Source organism: Pinus tabuliformis, chromosome 3_1 (assembly GCF_031772625.1).
Source record: "Pinus tabuliformis cultivar Carrire ecotype Pingquan chromosome 3_1, CPIR1, whole genome shotgun sequence".
Taxonomy (NCBI): Eukaryota; Viridiplantae; Streptophyta; class Pinopsida; order Pinales; family Pinaceae; genus Pinus; species Pinus tabuliformis.
Genome location: NC_142301.1, coordinates 49,618,955 through 49,641,238, shown reverse-complemented (window position 1 = coordinate 49,641,238; position 22,284 = coordinate 49,618,955). Strand labels below are relative to the sequence as shown.

General features: G+C 38.7%; 1 pseudogene; it reads right to left on the bottom strand.

Moving 5' to 3' along the window:
• Window positions 1-458: 458 nt before the first annotated feature.
• Window positions 459-22,284, bottom strand: part of LOC149185709 (basic helix-loop-helix protein A-like) — a 156,698-nt pseudogene continuing 134,872 nt past the window's right edge.

Below are 22,284 nucleotides of genomic sequence, written 5' to 3'. Positions count from 1 at the left end.
GTTTCTTTAAGTCCGATAAACCAAATTTTTCTCTTAACTGACCTTAACCATTATCATTGCTTTCTTCGAATAAATAATATGAAAAACACAATAATGACTAAATAAATAAGTAATTATTATATGGTAATATACTTTGAGGGGAAAACCATGAGAATACAATTACTTAGATGTTCAATTTGAATCTGTTAGAACCATCGAGGCGGACTTTGAATAACGATTTGAAATAAAATCAGAGATGAAGCTAAGATATGTATCATGGATCGACATGGATGTGAGAGTCTAGACCATTGACCTGATCCAACCTTCCTACGGCAGCGGATGACCGCCATCTTCACCTGCTCCATGTCCTGCTAATTTCCCAACCAATCACAAATATTAGCCACATATATATGGCGAAGGCGTGTAGATACATCTCCCTAATAGAGCCAAAATGCAAGTGGCGAGTGGAGACCATTGACCTACCGCGGAGACCTGCCATCTTTCCTCACCCCTCTCACCAACCCTTCCTTCACCTGCTCCATGTCATACAAATTTCCCCACAAATCACAAATATTAACAATAAAAATCAAAAGAGAATGTGAAGGCTTGAAATACAATTATACATCTCTATGAAATCTGAATGGCAATCCAGTTTTATATATCTGACATGATCTTCCAATTTGGTGGTCGTAGTCATTCGATATCTTAAGCGTGATGGATGGCCTTCATGGCGTGTTGTGGATGTGGCCATAGAACCAAGAGGGACACTCATTTCTCTACTCTCCACCATCGCAATCATCAAATCAGTCATATTTGTAGGCCTGTCGACCACCACTACTATATTCCCCATTTCATCACAAATAGTGTTGCCTCCAATATTTGATACCTCAACTGTCACCAAGCTGTCACTACCCTCACTACATGTGAAGTCCGGTTGTTGCAGGGTTGTGCTGGTGGCTGCACCCTCCTGAGATTGAGCACGTGGGAGCTTCTTCAATTCTGATTCCAACTCTTTATTCCTCTCTTCAAGTTCTTCCATTCGCAATTTGAGACTAGTTAAATACTCTCTCGTGTACCCTAATATGGAAGCCTTGTCTTTCTGCAAATATATTAACAACAAAACTCATTTTTTTTGTACCTACTTCTAACTTAAATTTAAGAGAAGAACTGTTTCATATATTTTCAATAGCTATAGAGATTAAATCCCAAGGTCAATGATTGGCGATAAAACTTCATTTCTTTACAACAAAAATCTTTATTTTCATGGAACGTACCCTTGCGCAATGAGGGATGACTGAACGCAATGCCTCAAAGCTGTCCTTCAATTTATATCTCCTTTTACGCTCAGAAATCTTATGATGAACCTGACTGCTAGAAACCGTAGACAATGAGACTTGTCCCAGTTTTTCTGCATGAATATGCCTCAAAATTGCTAGGCATCTCTTCAATTTGTACTGACCCTCAAACATCGGGGGCATAACCAACTTACTTGGTGGTCTCTAGATGCCAAATGCGCTGAGAATGATGTTCCTTGTCGAGGGGGCGATTGGGAAACTACCGGCCCGACTGGTTTGTGGGAAAAACGGTGGGCCTGGAACCCAAAGTTGCGCTCCAAGGCCACCGGTCAAAATCCTAGAAGAAGGCCGCAATTGCAACATTTGCAGGTAAGCGTGAAACCCAGTAGCCAATTCCGAGGCGGACATAGAATGTTGGTGGGTATCCTGCGGTATATTGATTTGATCCCCTGTAAACATGGTGGGACACTGTAGATATGAACTCCCAGGTCTGTTAATAGAGCGCGATAGAAGCAAAGAGCAAGATGAAGTTAATACACTCGTCCCACACGTGGCCATGTGCAAGGGGATAGAAATATTGGGTGACATGATAGTTACACTCGCCAGGAGGCACCTTCCTGAGATTGTTGCAGAGTTGTGCTGGTGCCTGCACCTTCCTGAGATTAAGCACGTGGGAGCTTCTTCAATTCTGATTCCAAACTGTTTATTCCTCTCTTCAAGTTCTTCCACGCAAGATTCGACAATGGTTAAAGACTGTCACGTATAGGCCAATAGGGAAGTCTGGTCTTTCTATACATATATCAGCAACAACTCATGTTTTGGACCTACTTCTAACTGAAATTTAAGAGAAGAATTACTGGCCATTGCATTTGTTTTTAATGGCTATAGAGAATACGTCCCCAGGTCAATGGTTGGCCATAAAACTCAAAAAGCTTTATTTTCATGGAATGTACCCTTGCGCAATGAGGGATGATTGAACAAAATGCCTCAAACTCTCCTTCAATTTCTCTCTCCTCCTAAGCTCAGAAATCGTATGATAAACCTGACTACTAGAAACCGTAGACAATGAGACTTGTCCCAGTTTTTCTGCATGAATATGCCTCAAAATTGCTAGGCATCTCTTCATTTTGTACTAACCCTCCAACATCGGGGGCATCACCAACTTACATGGCAGTCTCCAGATGCCAAATGCACTGAGCATGGTGTTCCTTGTTGAGCAGCGACAGGAAACTGCCCTGACGCTGACTTCACTCATTTGCGTGAAAAACGGTGGGCCTGGAACACGCTCCAAGGCCACCGGATAGTGTTTTTTTGGTTAAATTTTAATGAGTCCAAAAAATATATAAAAGGACACTTGACAAGGAGTTTTCTTCTTGGTTTAATGGTTTAATGTGATCAAGGACGAGATAATAGTATGATTGATAAAGGGTAACTTTTTCTTGAGGTTTTAATAAGCTTGAAAAAGTGATAAAAGAATGTTTGTACCTTTTAATGTTTAACAAGTATAAGGACACATAGAAAGCTTATTATGGAGGAACTAGTGGTATAAAAGCTTATTATGGAGGAATTAGTGGTATAAAAGGTAGCAATTTGTTTCGAACTAACATAACTACCTTAAGTAGAGAGAAACAAAGAGGTTGGAAAGAAGAACCACTCATCACAGAGGTCTCTCCAAGAAGTAAAAACACACTTAGTGAAGGCTAGCAAGGAGGCTAAGGGTAATATTTTTGCAATGATGGAGACAAGACTAGAGTATATCAACATGCATAACTATTATCGTGAGGTAGAAACAATGATGGAATCCTCTTGGGGTATAGATAAAAGATGAAAAAGAATAGGACATGAGGCTCAGCTTCAAAGTCATGGATGGTTAAAAGGAGTGATTCTAGGATGATAAAAAGGTGCAACATGGATACCAATACAACAAATAAGTGCTAAATTAGAGAAACCACATGTAGGAAAGCTTTACTGTGCAAGTTACAATGTGCAAGTAGAGATTGGTTAATGTCACAACCTAATAAGATCAAACCTAAAGTGCAATGAAAATGGAAATGATGGTCAATAATGTAATAAAAATGAAATGGAAATACCTAGACCTACATGTGATGTTAAGGAAAAATGCACCTAGGACCCATCGGATGTCGCAATAAAAATGCTACCCTATCCTGCAAAAACCATCCAAAAAGATTAGACCCATGGTTAAATAACATAATGAAAGAAATAAAACATGGATCAAGTAAAAACAAGACCATATATTTCTTATTTTTTGAGTTTTATAATTGTTTAGTATTTTTGGCATATATGGTGTACTATCTATGTCGATTTAGGATATTACTTATGACTTCAAATGATGTGATTTAAATTTCCATGTTGTGTAGACATGCACACTTGTATCAATGCTCAATTAATGTGACAAATGTCAACATTTTCAAAAGAGTAATGTATGTAATCTCTTGTTCTCACCATCGTTGTGCCTTTGACAAGCCAAACATGTGTAAGTACCAAATGCAAATCAAGCACCAAGCATGAGAAGCATCAAATAAAAAAAACCACAGTAAAAAGTAGAAAGTGTTGATATCACATAGAAAACCAAAGCCAAAATACATATGTACAAGTTGAAATGCAGTCTAATAGGTTATGTTATGCAATTCCTACTATTGGGAATATGCCAAGGACTCCTATGGGTGTATGAACTCATCGGTCATTGTCGGCATCAAGTGGCACACCATGTTGTGGCCATGCCACATAGATTTGAATAGACATGTTCCTAAAGGTTGATGATGCTAGGGAAAGCCTAGAACTATATTTTTATAAGGAATGACCAGAGGACATAAAATATGAGTAGACTCATGAGCTAATGCAACTCCTTGGCAATGACCGTCAAGACATGGAAGGGGTACAAGACACTAGTCAATGAGAGGATTTTGGTTAGACAACTCATTGATAAGTTTTGTTTCAAAAACCCAATACTTGAATCAGTCTAAGGGTGGATCTTCCATGGATGGCCTAGAAAATTCCCCTAGCCCAATTCAACATTTAGTTTGGAAAGCTCTACCATTTCCAAGTCAGAGAGAGTAGAAGCATCCAGAGGCATAATCTCCCTTAGATTATCAATTAAATCTATGACCTCCAAAATGACTTGTTTTGAAGGGAACATGTCATCAAGGGAGTCATTGGAATAAGTAGAGTGACGACCAATGTGGGTAAAGAATATTGATCATATTCCATATGGGGGTGGAATTTTTTACGGCATCAGAAGGTGGTGATAGGACAACCAAAAAGGAAACCTCTTCTGCTAAAAGTGGCACGTGCTCACCATACGAGTCTACATATGAAGGAGATGACACCACCCAAGGATGAGGTGACTGATGGGATCCACTAGTGATGGAAGAGATCATGTGCATGGGAACAACAAACATAGAAGGAACATCGGGTGGGGGTATAAGAAACACGTCAATAAGTGATAGGAATTTAAAAATTATTGCAACAACATTTTCATAAGACGGGGGCTAATCTCCAGTAAATGGCACAATAGTTCCCATGGTGGTAAATTTAGTCATCGACATACAATAACCAAGATGATCAAGTGTGATGATCTTGCCTTCATGGGGAAAGCAAAGGACGTGAAATACCAATGACACAACAAACTTCATAGCATAGAACTAACTACGACTAAGGAGAAAATTATAATCTAATGGGGTGTCAATGACTTCTACGTTAACAATAATGGTTTCCCCCCTAAGTCGATGAAAATAATGGAAGAATGCCTCGAGGCACAAAAGTGTGACAATTGAAGGCTTGAAGTGTAGCACTTGAATTAACAAGTGTTGGAGAACCAAGACGTTTCCAGCATGAGGATTCCATAATGCAAGTGGAAGATCCTTCAACCACAAGAGTGCAACCCATATCTCGATTAAAGACGTGCACCAAGATCTAAAAAGTGACTTGATGGGATAATCTAAAATGACTAGTATCATTGTCAAACATGATCAAATTTAACTTTGAGGGATCAATGTCGTTGATAATAGTCAACACAAATCTATGTTTTGTAGGACATCTATGAAGAACCTCCAAGGAAGACATGGGACAAGGAGCATGGACTAGATCCTCAATAATATTAGGTTTCCCTTGCATTGGGATTATGTCTCAAATTTTGGAGAATTCCCTTTGGTGGGTGAAACACTAGCTCCAAATGATTTTCTAGCATGAGAGTTCCATTAGGCACAGGGGGGATTACAGGGTCCTTAGAAGTTGAACTCAACTCTAGAGTCTTATACAACTTAGATCTCGTCGAAAAATTAAGTTTCCCATTGCACATAAGGATAGGTGTAGAGCCTCTAGGAATGTGTTGTCCTCCCAGGCTCCCAGGTGGAGGTGGAGGAGGTATCAAGTAATATTCAATGCAATTCAAGAAGTATTGTGACTTTGTTAGATCATTTCAAAGTTTGTATTCTAATAGTAACATCTAGCCACACTTTGTTTTGACAATGAGAGTGCCATCAAGATCACCAAAGACCCATTTCAATATCATTATTATTAGGCTAATTAAAGATTTCATTATCAAAGTTATCTTTCGCCTTACAGATAATCAACTTGTAGACATTTCCATAAAGTCTTAAAAAGGGTTTTCTAAACTTTAATCATCTTAAGAGTTTAATAAATTTTCATTCAAAAGAGATAGGCTCTAAGGCCTCATTCATGCTCATATTGTGCCGACTTTGTAAAACCTTCAACCTTGACCTAAGTTATTTTGAAAATAAGATGTTAAGATATTTAGACACTTAAGAATTAGTTAAGATCATCTTCCTCTAACACAATGATGCGGGAGCATCCAACTCAAAGGGAATTATTGTAAATAATAGACATAGGGGTCATGCATTTAGGCTTTTATTAGATATTCTCAAATAAAACTAGGAGAGCTTTTAGGCATAAAGGAGTGGATATGGACTTTAAGGGATAAGGATAACTTTTCTATTTTAGAATAGGAAAAGACAGAATAAAACTAAAAAGATGCTTTTGCCATATGTATGCATTGCATAAGTTTTAGTTGAGTGATTTTAGGATTAATAAATTAGGGAGCCTCAAAGGCATTGAAGGCAGAGAGAAGTGTGAGGAGTGAGTGTGAAGAGTGATCAAGGTTTCTCCTTGGGAGCCTTCGGGCAGTTTGTAAAAGGGCCATGGATTTGCATATCTGGCCATGAATGTAAAGCTCTTGTGAATGGTTGTTTTATGTAAATATGAGTATGTTGATTCAGTTCTGTATGAGCATGATTGCTTTAATGAATTCTGAGATAGGGCGTTATTGAAGTTCCTTTGATATATATGTAACTCTGTGGGCGGACAGAGTTAGATGGTTAATTGAATCGCGGATATCGTGTTTGTTTCAATACACATTACTGTTAATTGTTAACTATTGATAGGTTGGTATTCCAAGTAATTTCATATCATAATAGTATTATGAGTGCGTGGAAACAGTTTGGCATTCAAGCGGACGATTAAGACCGAAGGTTGAAGCCATGGTTGAGCCGTTACAACTGCATATACACCGACAGAAATACACAGTCAGCGCGTTAGTTCGAGAGTGGGAGCTGCTCTAAGCGGAAGCGTATACATAAGCCGGTTGTTGTTGGCGATTGTTGATGCGAGGGTTAGCACCATACCAAAGTAACCTACTGTTTATATGCCTGTTCTGAAACGGTATTGGCGTAGTTGCTGTTGATATTACCATAAGGATAGCGCTGTTGACTTTTAAATAATGACTGTTGTTTATATGTTTGATCTGCATGAGTTGCCGGTGTCGAATTAATTTAAATTACAGTCTATACTCGTCGCTGAATCCGTCGTTGCAGAGGTGGAAGGGTTGTTAATTGACCGACTTGCTAAAGGCTGCGTATAAAGCAATCGGGACTGTCATGCGGAGGTAAGCTTCGAAGTAAGGCCACACATACATTTATGTTTGCATATATATAAAGGCTTGAGTTACAGCGCTGTATAGCGCACATGCTGAGAGGAGTTTAGAATTGTAACCGATATCATATAAATTGACACCGGTCCGGTTGTTGTTTGGAGAGCGCAATTTATATGTATGATGACCGAACAATCGATGTCAATCTGAGCTTTTCCATTCCGCTCGGGCGATTGATACATGTATAAGAGCCTGCTTATAAATATTCAATTCCCAGTGCAGTCATATAAATATGCATGCGGCCAGGGTAAGACTCCATTTATAATATTGTGTTAATTAAACTCTGAGGTAAAGCGCACCCTTTTAGATTGTGCTCAGCCAATATATTTTGAGATTGAATATGGAATATATGCTGCTGTGGGTGTGTAAATTGTTTATGGAACTAATGAGTTGTGAATTGGATTTAATTCCAAGCATGGGGTTCTAAATCATAAGATCACCTAAGTTTTTATATGCGTACATGCGTGGGAAAGAAAGATCCTGGTAGAAGTGGCCTGGGAGTGGCCTGGGCTGCATCAGGTGGTATCAGAGCGGGAATACTTTGTTGAAGATTGTTTGTTTCTTGAATGAGTACAGTCGAAAACTGAAGTATGTTTCTTTGAATGTGTGATGAATGATTTTTTTATCTGATATGCAAACTACACAAGTGAACAGGATTGCAGAAGAGGAAGGAGGACAAGATCATGTAAGATCTTAAGAGGTGAGATTATTTTTCTGACTTGAAATTTGTAATTGAAGTTTATGGTTGCAGAAAAGTGGCAGTGAACCTGAAGAATCCAATAAGGAATTGGATAAAGAGGACAACTGAAGTATTCTCAGGAGAGAATAGGAGATTGCAGAAGCCTAGAAGGAGCAAAGGTGTTGCTCAGTAGAAGGTTCCAGACAAAGGACCGTGCTTACCAAAAGACTAAGTGAGGGGAGATTAGTGAGGTAAGATTGCAGCCAGGAGGACTAGCTATTGCAGAGGCTTGTTGCAAAGGAGAATCAACAGAGGTTGAAGAAAGTTGCAGATGAGATAAGCGTGAAAGAGCAGTGGAGGATGCTCAAAAAGTTCCAGCAGAGGACCAATGATTACCAAAAGACCAGATCCTGAGGGAAGGATTGGTGAGGTAAGTGGCAACAAGAAAGTTTGCTGTGGCAGAGGCTTCATGCAACTCATAGGTGAGGAACTCATGGCGAAAGAGAAGATGACTACTGATAGTCATAGCAGAGGTTCAGGAAAAAGCCACGGTAGAGGACATAAGAAAGAGGATGCCAAGGTAAATGGCAAGAAGATGAGTCCAGAGGAAGTTGAAGAATACATTTGTGAACCAGAACAAGGAGAATTTCTAGGAGATAGTGAAGATGAAGGCTTGAAGACTGAAACTTCAAGTAAGACCAAAGGGTCATATGGTTTTAAATCTGACAATTTGTGGATGTTTGCAGGTAAAAGACAATTAGCTGATGGGATGACTGTAGGAATTCGAGAAAGAGAGATTGCAGTAATGAAGTTACAATTGTAGGTACTGGAAGAATGGCTGCAAGAGCAGAAAGATCAAAATGGAAAATGGATCTTTCCACTGAAGGGAAAGAGAGTGATTTGGCGACAGTTGCAGAGAAGGTTGAAGCAAATTATGATTGCCTTGTTGAAAAAGGGACTTAGAGTTCTTGCGCCAGAGTTGGAGTTTGAAATTCCCGCATGTAGATATATTAAAAGAAAAATGTTGAAGGAAGCAGTCAAGACTGAAAAGTCTCATGATTTAAAAACTAATGAGTTGCGCATGATTGTAGGTACAGAACAGGAAGAAGAGTTGAACCTGAAAGCTGTTCAGATCGATAATGAGTTAGCAAGATCTCAGAAGCAGATGGAGAAGAAAGAGTCTAATCAGGATGTTGAGGCAGAAAGAGAAGAACCAGCTGATGATTGGTCAAAAACTAGTGGAGGTATAGAAAATCATGTGAAATTTCCAAGGTCTACTCCTAATGAAGTTGTTGAATTGTATAGGAAACTAGATCTTCAGAGAAGAGAGTTGGAGAGACAGAGGACTGATTGGATGGAGAAACAAGGGAAGAGACTCTTTATGAATGACAATCATAAAGCTGAAGATGATAAGAAGGAAGGACTAGCTAACAGTCTCATGGTGAAGGCAAATCAGCATACTGATGTGCTGATTGGGATGGAACAGCATACTGAGATACTGGCAGAGGGAAGTAAGGCACTGATGCCTTGTGATTTTTGTTTTAACATGTGTTTTGTGAATGCAGGTATGGTCGCCAGTGCTGAGAAACATTTGACTCAGCTGAACAGTCAATTAAAGGGAAAAGAAGTTCTCTGTTCCAGAAGACAAGAGAGGGTGGATGATCGGGTGGCAGTTAGAACAGTCAGAACATAGACTAGCAAAGAAGCAAGAAATCAGCAGCTTGAAGATTTATTGGACAAGGAAATTGAATTAATCAGAAGAATCATGCTGAAAGTGTCTCAGAAAAAGACATCAGCAAAGAAGAGAAGTAGCAGAAGCAGCAAGAGGAAGACAGCAGAAGATTGCAAGAGTGCGGCTAGTGCAGCAAAGCAGCATAAAATATGGAGACCTGGAGAAGAACAGACAGAAGCAACGGCAAGTGGAAAGTTACAGTACAAGATATGGGATCCAGGCAAACATATGTCTGAACACATGATCGGGAGATCATGAAAAATTTCTACCTTGGGAGTATGATGCAGGAGCATCCAACTCAAAGGGAATTATTGTAAATAATAGACATAGGGGTCATGCATTTAGGCTTTTATTAGATATTCTCAAATAAAACTAGGAGAGCTTTTAGGCATAAAGGAGTGGATATGGACTTTAAGGGATAAGGATAGCTTTTCTATTTTAGAATAGGAAAAGACATAATAAAGCTAAAAAGATGCTTTTGCCATATGTATGTATTGCATAAGTTTTAGTTGAGTGATTTTAGGATTTTCTTATCATGCTGAGTTTAATAAATTAGGGAGCCTCAAAGGCATTGAAGGCAGAGAGAAGTGTGAAGAGTGATCAAGGTTTCTCCTTGGAAGCCTTTGGGCAGTTTGTAAAAGGGCCATGGATTTGCATATCTGGCCATGAATGTAATGCTCTTGTGAATGGTTGTTTTATGTAAATATGAGTATGTTGATTTAGTTCTGTATGAGCATGATTGCTTTAATGAATTCTGAGATAGGGCGTTATTGAAGTTCCTTTGATATATATGTAACTCTGTGGGCGGACAGCATTAGATGGTTAATTGAATCGCAGATATCGTGTTTGTTTCAATACGCATTACTGTTAATTGTTAACTATTGATAGGTTGGTATTCCAAGTAATTTCATATCATAATAGTATTATGAGTGCATGGAAACAATTTGGCATTCAAGCGGACAATTAAGACCGAAGGTTGAAGCCATGGTTGAGCTGTTACAACTGCATATACACCGACAAAAATACACAGTCAGCGCGTTAGTTCGAGAGTGGGAGCTGCTCTAAGCGGAAGCGTATACATAAGCCGGTTGTTATTGGCGACTGTTGATGCGAGGGCCAACACCATACCAAAGTAACCTACTGTTTATATGCCTGTTCTGAAACGGTATTGGCGTAGTTGCTGTTGATATTACCATAAGGATAGCGCTGTTGACTTTTAAATAATAACCGCTGTTTATATGTTTGATCTGCATGAGTTGCCGGTGCCGAATTAATTTAAATTACAGTCTATACTCGTCGCTGAATCCGTCGTTGCAGAGGTGGAAGGGTTGTTAATTGACCGACTTGCTAAAGGCTGCGTATAAAGTAATCGGGACTGTCATGCGGAGGTAAGCTTCGAAGTAAGGCTACGCATACATTTCTGTTTGCATATATATAAAGGCTTGAGTTACAGCGCTGTATAGCGCACATGCTGAGAGGAGTTTAGAATTGTAACCGATATCATATAAATTGACACCGGTCCGGTTGTTGTTTGGAGAGCGCAATTTATATGTATGATGACCGAACAATCGATGTCAATCCGAGCTTTGCCATTCCGCTCGGGCGATTGATACATGTATAAGAGCCTGCTTATAAATATTCAATTCCTGTAAATATGCCTGCGGCCAGGGTAAGACTCCATTTATAATATTGTGTTAATTAAACTCTGAGGTAAAGCGCACCCTTTTAAATTGTGCTCAGCCAATATATTTTGAGATTGATTATGGAATATATGCTGCTGTGGGTGTGGAAATTGTTTATGGAACTAATGAGTTGTGAATTGGATTTAATTCCAAGCATGGGGTTCTAAATCATAAGATCACCTAAGTTTTTATATGCGTACATGCGTGGGAAAGAAAGATCCTGGTAGAAGTGGCCTGGGAGTGGCCTGGGCTGCATCACACAACTTTAAGTAATTGTATTTTCTTAATGTATTTCCTTCATATACATTTGTAGCTATGCGATCTAACCTTCACTATATACTCTAGAACTAAAGTGATGTGATTGTTCATATTCTCCTCTATAATAACAAAGATATTGATCCTTAACCTAACCTCTTATTATCCCATAATATTTAGTTAAAGAACAGAAAAAATCCTTTGATTTTGTAACAAACTCATTCATATATATATATATATTATTACTTTCACGTCATTATATTTATTCGAATAAATGTATTAATATAACTCATAAATTAATTTTTTCTTCACAATTTAATCTAAGTTAAAATACACGTATAAATTAATTTTTTCTTCACAATTTAATCTAAGTTAAAATACACGTTATTAAGGGGCATCCATTATAAATATGCCATCTATCAAAGAGGTGAAAATCCGAGAGATCTAAATTGTTATTAAGATTATTGTGGCTCTTGTGATGAAGACAAGGTTTGGCCAATACAAAATAACATACTAGAAGGTAATTTACATGTCGAACAACTTATTATAATCATACGATTACTCAATGCTAACAGTAAGTGGGAGTTAAAAAGACATTGTAACCTGCAAGATGTTTAGGCAAGATTTACAATTTGGAAAAACACAACCAAGAACGTAACTAGGTTGTGGATTCTATTGGAATTGTTACACCCATTACCATTAATGCAAGAGTTCAGCGATGCCTCTTGAACGAATCAAAGATATTTTTTATTTATTATATAAATAAGGGAACAATATTTTAGCAATGTTTTTTAATATTTAAAACATATTAAATAAACACAGGGATTATTTTATTTTATTTCTTATATAAATAAGGGAACAATATGTTAGCGATGTTTTTTAATAAGTAAAAAATATTAAATAAAGGGAGGGGATTTATTTTATTTTATTGATTAATTAAGGTTAATTAAAATTTTATCATTTTAATTGATAAAATGGGTTTTTTTAAGGAGGAAAATAGAGTTAATATCATTATGGACATTGGAGTAAGCAATATTTTATCGTTTTAATTTATAAAGGAATATTTTAATGGTATAAAATAAAATCATATTAGGGTAGGAAATGTGTAAGAGAGAATTATAAATATTAAAGATATAAAAAAAAATGGTAAAAGTATTTTTATTATTTAATAGAATTTATAATTTTTGGTATGATAAAGATTGTAAAATTGATAGAAAAGTAATCAAAGGCACTGCTAATGAAAGTATTAGGCTCTAGAATATAAGTATATACAAAATTTTCATTAAGAGAAAGAAGAGGTCATATATTAATAAGAGATGAGAGCATCTTCTCCACCTTTCTAAAGTTGCACTAAAGTTTTGGCAGAATGTGCTTGTTCGTAAAACTAAAGATAATCATTCTATCTCCCTAAAAAATTGGGATAACTATCTTAAGAAGTTGTATGACTCTCCGGACACCATGGGCACCATCTTAAACACTCCTACTAAGGATGATATTTTTTCTCTAGAAGATATTGAGTATGGGATTAATAAACTCGCTAATGGGAAAGCCAAAGATATTGAATGTTACCAAGCTGAGATATTTAAAATGGGAAAATATATCCTCATTCCTCATCTCCACAAGCTTCTCAATTGGTTGTAAAACATGGCTTCCTTAGGCTTTGGATGCAAAGCCTTATTATGTCTATCTTAAAAAATGGGGACAAAAGCATTCCCTCTAACTACAAGACCATTATGATTAGCCACATCCTAGTCAAGCTTTATCGGCTCATTCTAGAAAAAATTCTTAGCCATTGGCTTGAGAGCTAGGGTAAAAGAGCTAAAGGGAAAGCTAGTTTTAGGAGACATCACTCGACCATTGACCACCTTGTCACCCTTAGGATCATCGCAGAGGAATGTTGCAATAGTAAAACCAATCTAATATGTTGTTTTGTGGACTTTAGAAAAGCTTGTGACACTGTCCCCCGAGATAAGCTCTAGGAGAGGCTTGAAGAGATCATGGTTCCTCCTGAACTGAGGATTGTTGTGATCTGCCTCTACGAGATTGTCATTGCCAAGCTTAAGACCAACGAAGGGTGGTCTAAAGATATTAAATGTAATATCAGGGTTAAGCAAGGTTGTCCCTTTTCCCCTACCCTTTTTGGTATTTACATTGATAAACTAGAAATGTGTCTCGAAACTACGGGATGCAAAGGCACTGAGCTCGCTGATATGATCATTATTCTTCTCCTTTATGCTGATGATATCTTTCTTCTTGCTAAGAGCAATGATGATGACCTAGACAAGCAACTTAAGAGTCTTCATGTCTACTACTCCAAGATGGGTATGACAGTTAATACCGACAAGACTAAAGTCATGATCATTAAATCCAAAAGGATCACCCATGGTAGTTTCGTCTTTAATAACCATTGTCTTGAGCAGGTTTATTCTTATAAATATTTGGGTCTTGACTTTCCTCATCAACTCAACTGGAATTATAGCATTGAGAAAAGAACAATTGAGGTTGGAAAGCTTATTATGAGCTTGAAAACAATTGTAAGTCAGTCAATATTTACATTTGGAGTAAGAAAAAGTTCCTCTTTGAGACTCTCATCACCCATGTTATCTTATACGGATGTGAAGGTTGGGGGTGTAGTATATCTAGGGAGTCGTGGAGAAATATTGAGATGATCCAAAAGAAATTCATAACCTATAACCTCAAGATCAAGGGAAGTATTCCCTATCCTATCCTCTTGATCGAATCTAGTCTATCCCCCATTGAAAGTGTGAATGTATTTAGATATCTGATGTATAAGAAGAAGCTTCATAATATGGAACCCAAGAGGCTCCCAAAAATTTCTTCTAACTCTAGTCAAAACCCCCACTTGTGCCTCAAGCACAGGTGGCATCAGGATTCTTATTCTTGGCTCAACCTTTGGGGGATTAAGGAGGAGATCATCATGGGAAGAAATGGCAGTATCAAAGATACTATTACCTCCAGTTTTAAGGACAAGATGTGGATTCTAAGCAGTTGGAGGGTAAGAGAAAGCTAAGGTACTATAAGGAGGTGATCAACTCCACCCTTGATAACCATAATTATCTCTCTCTGTTGACTAGAACTAAGAAGAAAATGAGTATCGCTAGGATTAGAACTAACTCTCATAAGATTCAGTGTGAGACTGGGTGGTGGTCTACTCCCAAGACTCCCCGGGACGATAGAATTTGTCAGATTTGTGACACTAATAAGGTGGCAGATGAAAAGCACTTCCTTTTAGACTGCTTGGCTCTTGCCCACATCTGCTCTTAATTCCCTATCATGAGCCATACCTCCAATATTATTGACTTATTAAGCCATCCCAACTATAGTGAGCTTGGAACACTTCTTTCCTCGCTCCTTGATCACAGAAACAAGATATTGAAGAATGACAATTAGACTTTCTTTTCTTGAGGTCCGATAGACCACATTGGTCTTAGTGGACGTTAATCATCATCATCATCGTCATCATCATTGAAAAGGGTAAAATAAAGAATTTGGGAGATTTTTATCAATATTTGGTAAAATTAAAGATATTAGTTAATATCCCACAAATGCACATGTTATAATACAAGTAGACTAAATAAAAATAAGAGGGCAAAATATTTCACATACATATATTTATATAAAATTATGATGATGATGGTTAACATCCACTGAGACCAAACTTTGGTCTATCGGACCTAAAGAAACGAATTATCTAGTTTGATTTAAGCTTTTATTCCTATGCTCTAAAAGCTTGGTGAGAAGCCTCCCGAGATCACTATAATTTTGACAACGTAAAAGGCTAGGAAGGTCAGTATTTCAAAAAATATTTTGAAACTGAGATATAATGTGGTTCTACGTGGGGCACTCTAAGAGGAAGTGATTTTTCATCCTCGATGTTCATATTCTCACAAAGATGGCAAAACCTTTCCATCCATGGTGTTTTAGGAACTGCCCAATGACCCGTTTCACTATGGAGCTCATGAGAGTTCATTTTAATCTTGGCTATATTAATTTTCTTCTTTGAGCAAGATAAAACAGAGAGATACTTTTGATCTTCTAGGGTGGGGTTGATGACCTCGTTATAATATCTTAATTTTCTTTTAGCTGCTAAATATTTCTCACACCACATTTTTCTTTGAACTTAGAAGTAACAATATTTTTAATGTTAGTATGTTTTGCAATGCAACACTCTCGTCGATCTCCTAATGGTTTAACCAAGCCCTGGTGTCTTTATAGCAACCTCATTTGTGCCTTAGGTGGTTTTGGCTAGAATTTAAAGGTAGCTTAGGAAGTCTATGGTCTCCTATGTTATTGAGTTTGTTCTTGTACAACAGAAGCCTAGTCATAGCTAGGCTCTCAATAGGGGAAAGACCCACTTCTATAAGGAGAATAGGATAGGGTGTGTAGCTTTTAATTTTGAGGTTATACGTTATAAAACACTTCTGGATTTGATCAATATTTCTCCAAGATTCTCTAGAGATGCTACAACCCCAAACCTCACATCCATATAAGATAACCGGAGTGACTAAAGTTTCAAAGAGGAACTTCTTTCTATCCCACATTACGAGGTTTTCCATTTTAAAATTATTTTTAAGACCAAAATAAGCTTTCCATCCCCCATTAATCCTTTTCTCAATGCTATAGTTCCAGTTGAGCTTGTGATTAATATCAATTCCTAGGTACTTGTAGGAAGACACTTCCTCCAAGTTACTATTGTCATACATAAAATTAGCATAAGTGTCCTTCTTGGATTTGATAATCATAACTTTTGTTTTGTCAGTGTTAACAATCATGCCCATGGTAGAGCAGAAATCCTTAAGAAATATAAGTTGCTTATCAAGATCATATGGGCACCTTGTGAGAAGAACAATATCGTCAGCAAAGAGAAGAAGGATGATGACTACCCAAGCTAAGATCATGCCAACACATCCTGCTTCCTCGAAACAACCTTCTAGCTTGTCGATGTAAATGCCAAATAGGGTAGGGGAGAGGAGGCAACCTTGTTTAACTCCTATATTACACTTAATATTTTTCGACCACCCCTCATTGCTCTTTAACATGGAAATTACATTCTCATATAACCTTATAGCAGCAGCTCTCAACTCAAAAGGAACCTTTAGCTCTTCTAATCTATTCCAAAGGTTGTTTCTAGGAACCGTATCGAAAGCCTTTCTAAAGTCCATAAAGCAACAAAAGGGATTGGCTTTATCACTGTGACATTCCTCCACAATGATCCTAAGCATAACGAGGTGGCCTATTGTTGAGTGCTTCTTTCTAAAACCCACTTGACCTTTAGCCAGCTTACCTTCACTTTCAAGCCATATCCTCAACTTCCTTTCCAAAATAATACCATATAAGTTGGCTAGGAGAGGGCTGATCATAATTGTCCGATAATTAGAGGGTTTATTTGTATCCCCACTTTTAGAAATAGGGATAATGAGGCTTTGAGTCCATGGTTTAGGGAACCCTTTCTTTACCGCTTAATTGAAAAGCTTGTGAATGTGGGGGATGAGGACAAGACCTCAAATTTTTAAGATTTCTGCCTAGTAACCTTCAATGTCCTTAGCTTTCCCATTAGCCAAGCGATTAACCCCAAAATCAATGTCTTCTAATGAGAAAACTCAAAGTTATCCATGACATATGGATATTCATAAAGCTTTTTAAGATAGGAATTCCAGTCATGTAAAGCAATTTTATTGTTCTCTTTAGTTTTCGTAGTTAGGATCTGCCTCCAGAATTTCTTAGGAGCTACCTTAGAAAGGTGCAAGAGATTCTCTTGTCTTTTACGAATATACTGCCTTTTTCTCCTTTTAGTTAGGGCTTTGTATATTTTTATCTTGCCAATTTTAAGAGATTCATCAGCATCTTCCTTAGTTGCTCTCCTTGCACTTTTACAATCTTTGCATACCATGGGTTGGTTTTGCTATTTATTTTATTACTTGAAACTTCAATTGAGAACTTGTTAATAGAATATGAGAGGGTTGTAGTAAAATTATGATAGAGATCTTCTACATTGTCTATACTAGATAAAGGAAGAAAATTAGTTTTTAATGCATTTAGAAAGAGATATTTTTTATTTCTATCAAAGATTTACTTCTTTTGTCTATAAGGATTATCTTCTATGGGATCTCTATGCATGACAAAATTAAGAGTTATAAGTAAAGGCCTATGATCAGAGTCAGGCTCGTGGTCATTTAGGATGTCAAAATTTGTTATTTCGTTGTATAGAGGGAGATTGGAGATAACATAGTCTACTACTCTGCTACCATGCCCATGGATGCAGGTCATCTGGATCAACATCTACTTGCTAGGATGTTTGGTTCATATCTTGGTTTTGTTTTTCTATAGCCTGCAACCTAGTCTCCATTGCCTCCATCTTATTCTCCAATAGTTCTATTTTATTTTCTATTTGTTTTTGGATCTTGTCTTCAAGAGATGTGAATTTATTTTCCAGCATGGCGGCTAACTCTGTTTGTAGCTTGACTCATACCAGAATACTCCGTCAAGAGATGTGAATATATTTTCCAGCATGGCTGCTAACTCTGTCAAAGCTCGGACCAGAATACTTCGTCTTTGTGTCTACATTTCATTCAGTAAGGCTCGCAGTAGGTAAATCCTACACTATGCCTTCTCTCAAAGAGTTCATGGAGTCCCTTACTTTTGAGCAAGATAAACTCATTGGCATGGGGAAAATCAAACCTCCAAAAGCGCATGCACTTGTTGTGCATGATGGCAGCCATAACAAAAATCACAGAACTGATTCAAATCAGAAAAATCAGCAACAAAAAGACAAGGGAAAAGCACCTTCCAATCCAAAGAAGGAAGGGTACACCAAACCTTTCAATGACTCCTCTAGCTCCAGAAATGAGAAAGGGAAGAAAGGAGACAAATTCACTTACCGTCACCGACGATTCCATCCAGAATCCTTTTGGATGAAGAAACAATTGACCAAATCCCAGAAATCCTTCAGAAGCACAACCTTAGGGACCACATCTGTCAGGACGCCAAGAAGAAAACTCAGGATCCGCCACACGGGAGAAGGTAACAATTTTCATGCTTTCGTTGCAATTAATTCTTCCCCTGATGCATGGATTATAGATTCTAGTGCATCACATCATATGGTTGCTACAAACGAAGTCTATTCCTCTTTGGATGCATGCAAAGGACCTCCCATCCTCATGGGAGATGACTCACCTATTGAGGTCACCGGAAAAGTTAGATGGAACTTTTACACGAAAGCTTTGAAGATGTGCTTCATGTTCCAAAAATTTCAGTAAACCTGCTTTCAGTTGATCAGATCACTCATTCCGGCACCGGAAAGAGAGTGGAATTCACTCCAGATGCAGTGAACATATATGACCTACATAGAAGCTCCAAAATTGCAACCAGTGAGGTAAACAATGGAGCCAGACTGTATACATTTTCTGAATTTATTGAATTTAAATCCTCCTTATTACTTACACATGCTGATGATAGTATTAGGCTTTTGCACAAGAGGTTTGGTCACTTAAATTACAAGTATATGCAGCAGCTAAGCAAGTATGAGATGGTGGAAGGCTTGCCAAATATCAATTTCTCCAAAGGAGTTTGTGAAGGGTGTGTCCTTGGCAAACATCTTAGAGAAAAGTTTGACACTGACAAGACTCACAGAGCATCCTCTCCTCTAGATCTGATCCATGTGATCTCATGGGACCTTTTCCTCATCCTTCCATCAATAAAGAAAGGTATGTGCTTACATTTATTGATGATTTCTCACAATATACTTGGGTGTATCTTCTCAGGGCCAAATATGAAGTTTTTGCACACTTTGAAGATTTCAAAGCACTAGTTGAGACAAAGTTAGAGAGAAATATCAAATCCCTCCGTACAGAAAATGGGGGGGAATATGTTAACACAACACTTTAGAACCTTTGCCTTGAGTCTGGCATACAGTTGCAGCACACAGTTCCATACACTCCACAGTAGAACGAAGTTGCTGAGAGAAAGAACCGATCTCTCAAAGAGATGGCTTCCTGCATGCTGCATGCTAAGTCACTACCTCATAAGCTATGGGCTGAAGCACTTAATTGTTCTAACAACATCCAGAACGGATCTCCTCATAAGTCTGTCAAGGATCAAACCCCCTTTGAGGCTTGGAGCGGCATTAAACTGAAGGTCACCCACTTCTGTGCTTTCAACTCTCAAGCATGGGCCAGGATCCCCTCTCAAAAGAGGAAAGCTCTTGATCCACAAAGCATTGAGTGCATATTTGTTGGATACCCTGATGGTGTGAAGGGATATCGACTCCTGATTTCCTCTACAGACAAGATCGTCATTGAGCGAAGTGTCAAATTTGAGGAAAGTCCCTCGCATGCACCTCAATTGCACCATGCAGACACCTTTTATCTAACTCGTGTCCAAGATGATGACTCAATACACTCAGATGTAGATACAAAGCATGCAGATGCTAAGGTAGAGCATGAAAATGCAGAGACAGAGTCTTCAGATACAAATCCAGTGCATGCATATGATGATCCACATCTAAGCCCAGATCGGGCTTCCAGCAGTGAATCAAATTCCCCTGTCATAAATCAGAGAACAAGGAGCTTAAGTGAGATATATGCACAAGACCACCCATCTGCTAGAAATGGTATTGTGGGGGATAATTCTCATCTACAGAGGACTAGCTCAGAGTTTATTAAGCCTCCTCTTGCCCTCACTGCCACTGAACCAATGCCATCCTGGCATTGTCATTTGGTTCAGTCTTCTGATCCGCAGTCTTATGCTAAGGCTACTAGGCATCCCTCTTGGGAGTCCACCATGGAGGAGTATAACTCCCTCCTTGAGAACCAGACCTAGGATCTGGTCCCCCTTACTTCAGGAAGGAAACTTGTCCAGTGCAAATGAGTTTACAGGACCAAGAGTGTTGCAGATGGGCAAATCACCAGACAGAAAGCTAGGCTAGTAGCCAAAGGCTTCCAGCAAGTGCATGGCATTGATTATGATGAGACCTTTGCTCCAGTAGCAAATATGGATTCCATACGCCTTGCACTTTCCATTGCCACTGCCCAGGGGTGGGAAGTACATCACATGGATGTGAAGAATACCTTTCTTCACGGAGAGCTATCTGAGGAGATCTACATGGAGCAGCCACATGGTTTCATTCAGGATTCATCTTCGGTCTGCAGACTGAAGAAGTCTGTCTATGGCCTTAAGCAAGCCCTGAGAGCTTGGTATGAAAAGATGGATTCTTTTCTCTTATCAGAAAACTTCAAAATATGTAAGTCTGATCTGAATGTTTACATGCTTAGGACACATGATTCTCTTCTTCTCTTAGTTTTGTATGTGGATGATCTCCTGATCACCGACAGCTCGACTTCAACCATTGCTGCAGTCAATAGGGCCTTGCATGATAGGTTCTCGATGATGGACATGGGTCCATTACACTTCTTTCTTGGTCTTGAGATCAACCAGGATGCCACGGGCATCAAAATCTCTCAGGCTAAGTATGCACGGGATCTCCTCAAGAGATTTCACATGACTGACTGCAAGCCAACACCGACTCCTTTTCTGTCTGGGGTTCACCTTGAGGATGGAGGTGACACTCCATTAGTTGACAGTACTCTCTACCGACAGCTAGTGGGGAGCTTACTATACCTCACCCACTCTAGACCAGATCTCTCATATGCAGTAGGGGAAGTTTCTAGATACATGCAGGAGCCGTATGAGCTACACTGGAATGCTGCCAAGCGCATTCTTCGATATGTGCAAGGCGCCATCACATTCGGGATTCACTCTGTAACATGCACTGCATTGAATCTTCTTGGCTTCACAGATTATGATTGGGTGGGCGACAATATTGATCCCAATTCTACCTCTAGATATTCACTCAGTCTAGGGTCTGGCCCTATCTGTTGGTCGAGCAAGAAGCAGGCTGCTATTGCTCTCTCTTCAGCTGAGGCCAAGTATAGAGGAATAGTCAACATCACCATTCAGGCTCTGTGGCTACATCACTTCCTCACTGAGTTGGGTGTCCAGTTCCACCAACCAATTTTCATCTAGTGTGACAACCATAGCACTCTCCAATTTTGCAGGGATCCAGTACAGTCGCAGCGGACGAAGCATATAGAGATCCATATGCACTACATCAGAGACTTTGTACATGATCGGGTCATTGATTTGCAGTTCTGTCCTTCAGCACAACATACTGCAGACATCTTCACCAAGACATTCACTGAGTAGAAGTTTCACTCTCTGCGCGATTGTCTTGGAGTGAAGGACACAGTTGCTTAGAAACTGTCTTTTCTTCCTCTTTTCTTTTGATTACATTGTATTTTGAGGGGGGGTTTTTGCCACGAGGTTTTCCCTCTTTCCTCAATTTTAGTACAAGTTGCACTGTATTTTGGGTGACCTTTGGCCTTAGTTGCCAGGGTCCATTTTCTATTTTTCCCCATATTGGTGTTCAGGGGGGGTGTTGGAGGTACTGCGCACCTAGGAAATTCATTACTGGCACATGTGGACACTTAATTAGAGCATGGGACTACATGCAAGATCCTTTCTGCATCATTTACTCCCTGATTTGCTCCTTCTCTAACTCCGCAACTGGATAATTCTTCTGAATGATTTACTCCATGATTTTCTCCTCCTTTCACTCTGCAACTTGCTAGTTCTTCTACATGATTTACTCCATAATTTGCTCCTCCTTTCACTCCGCAACT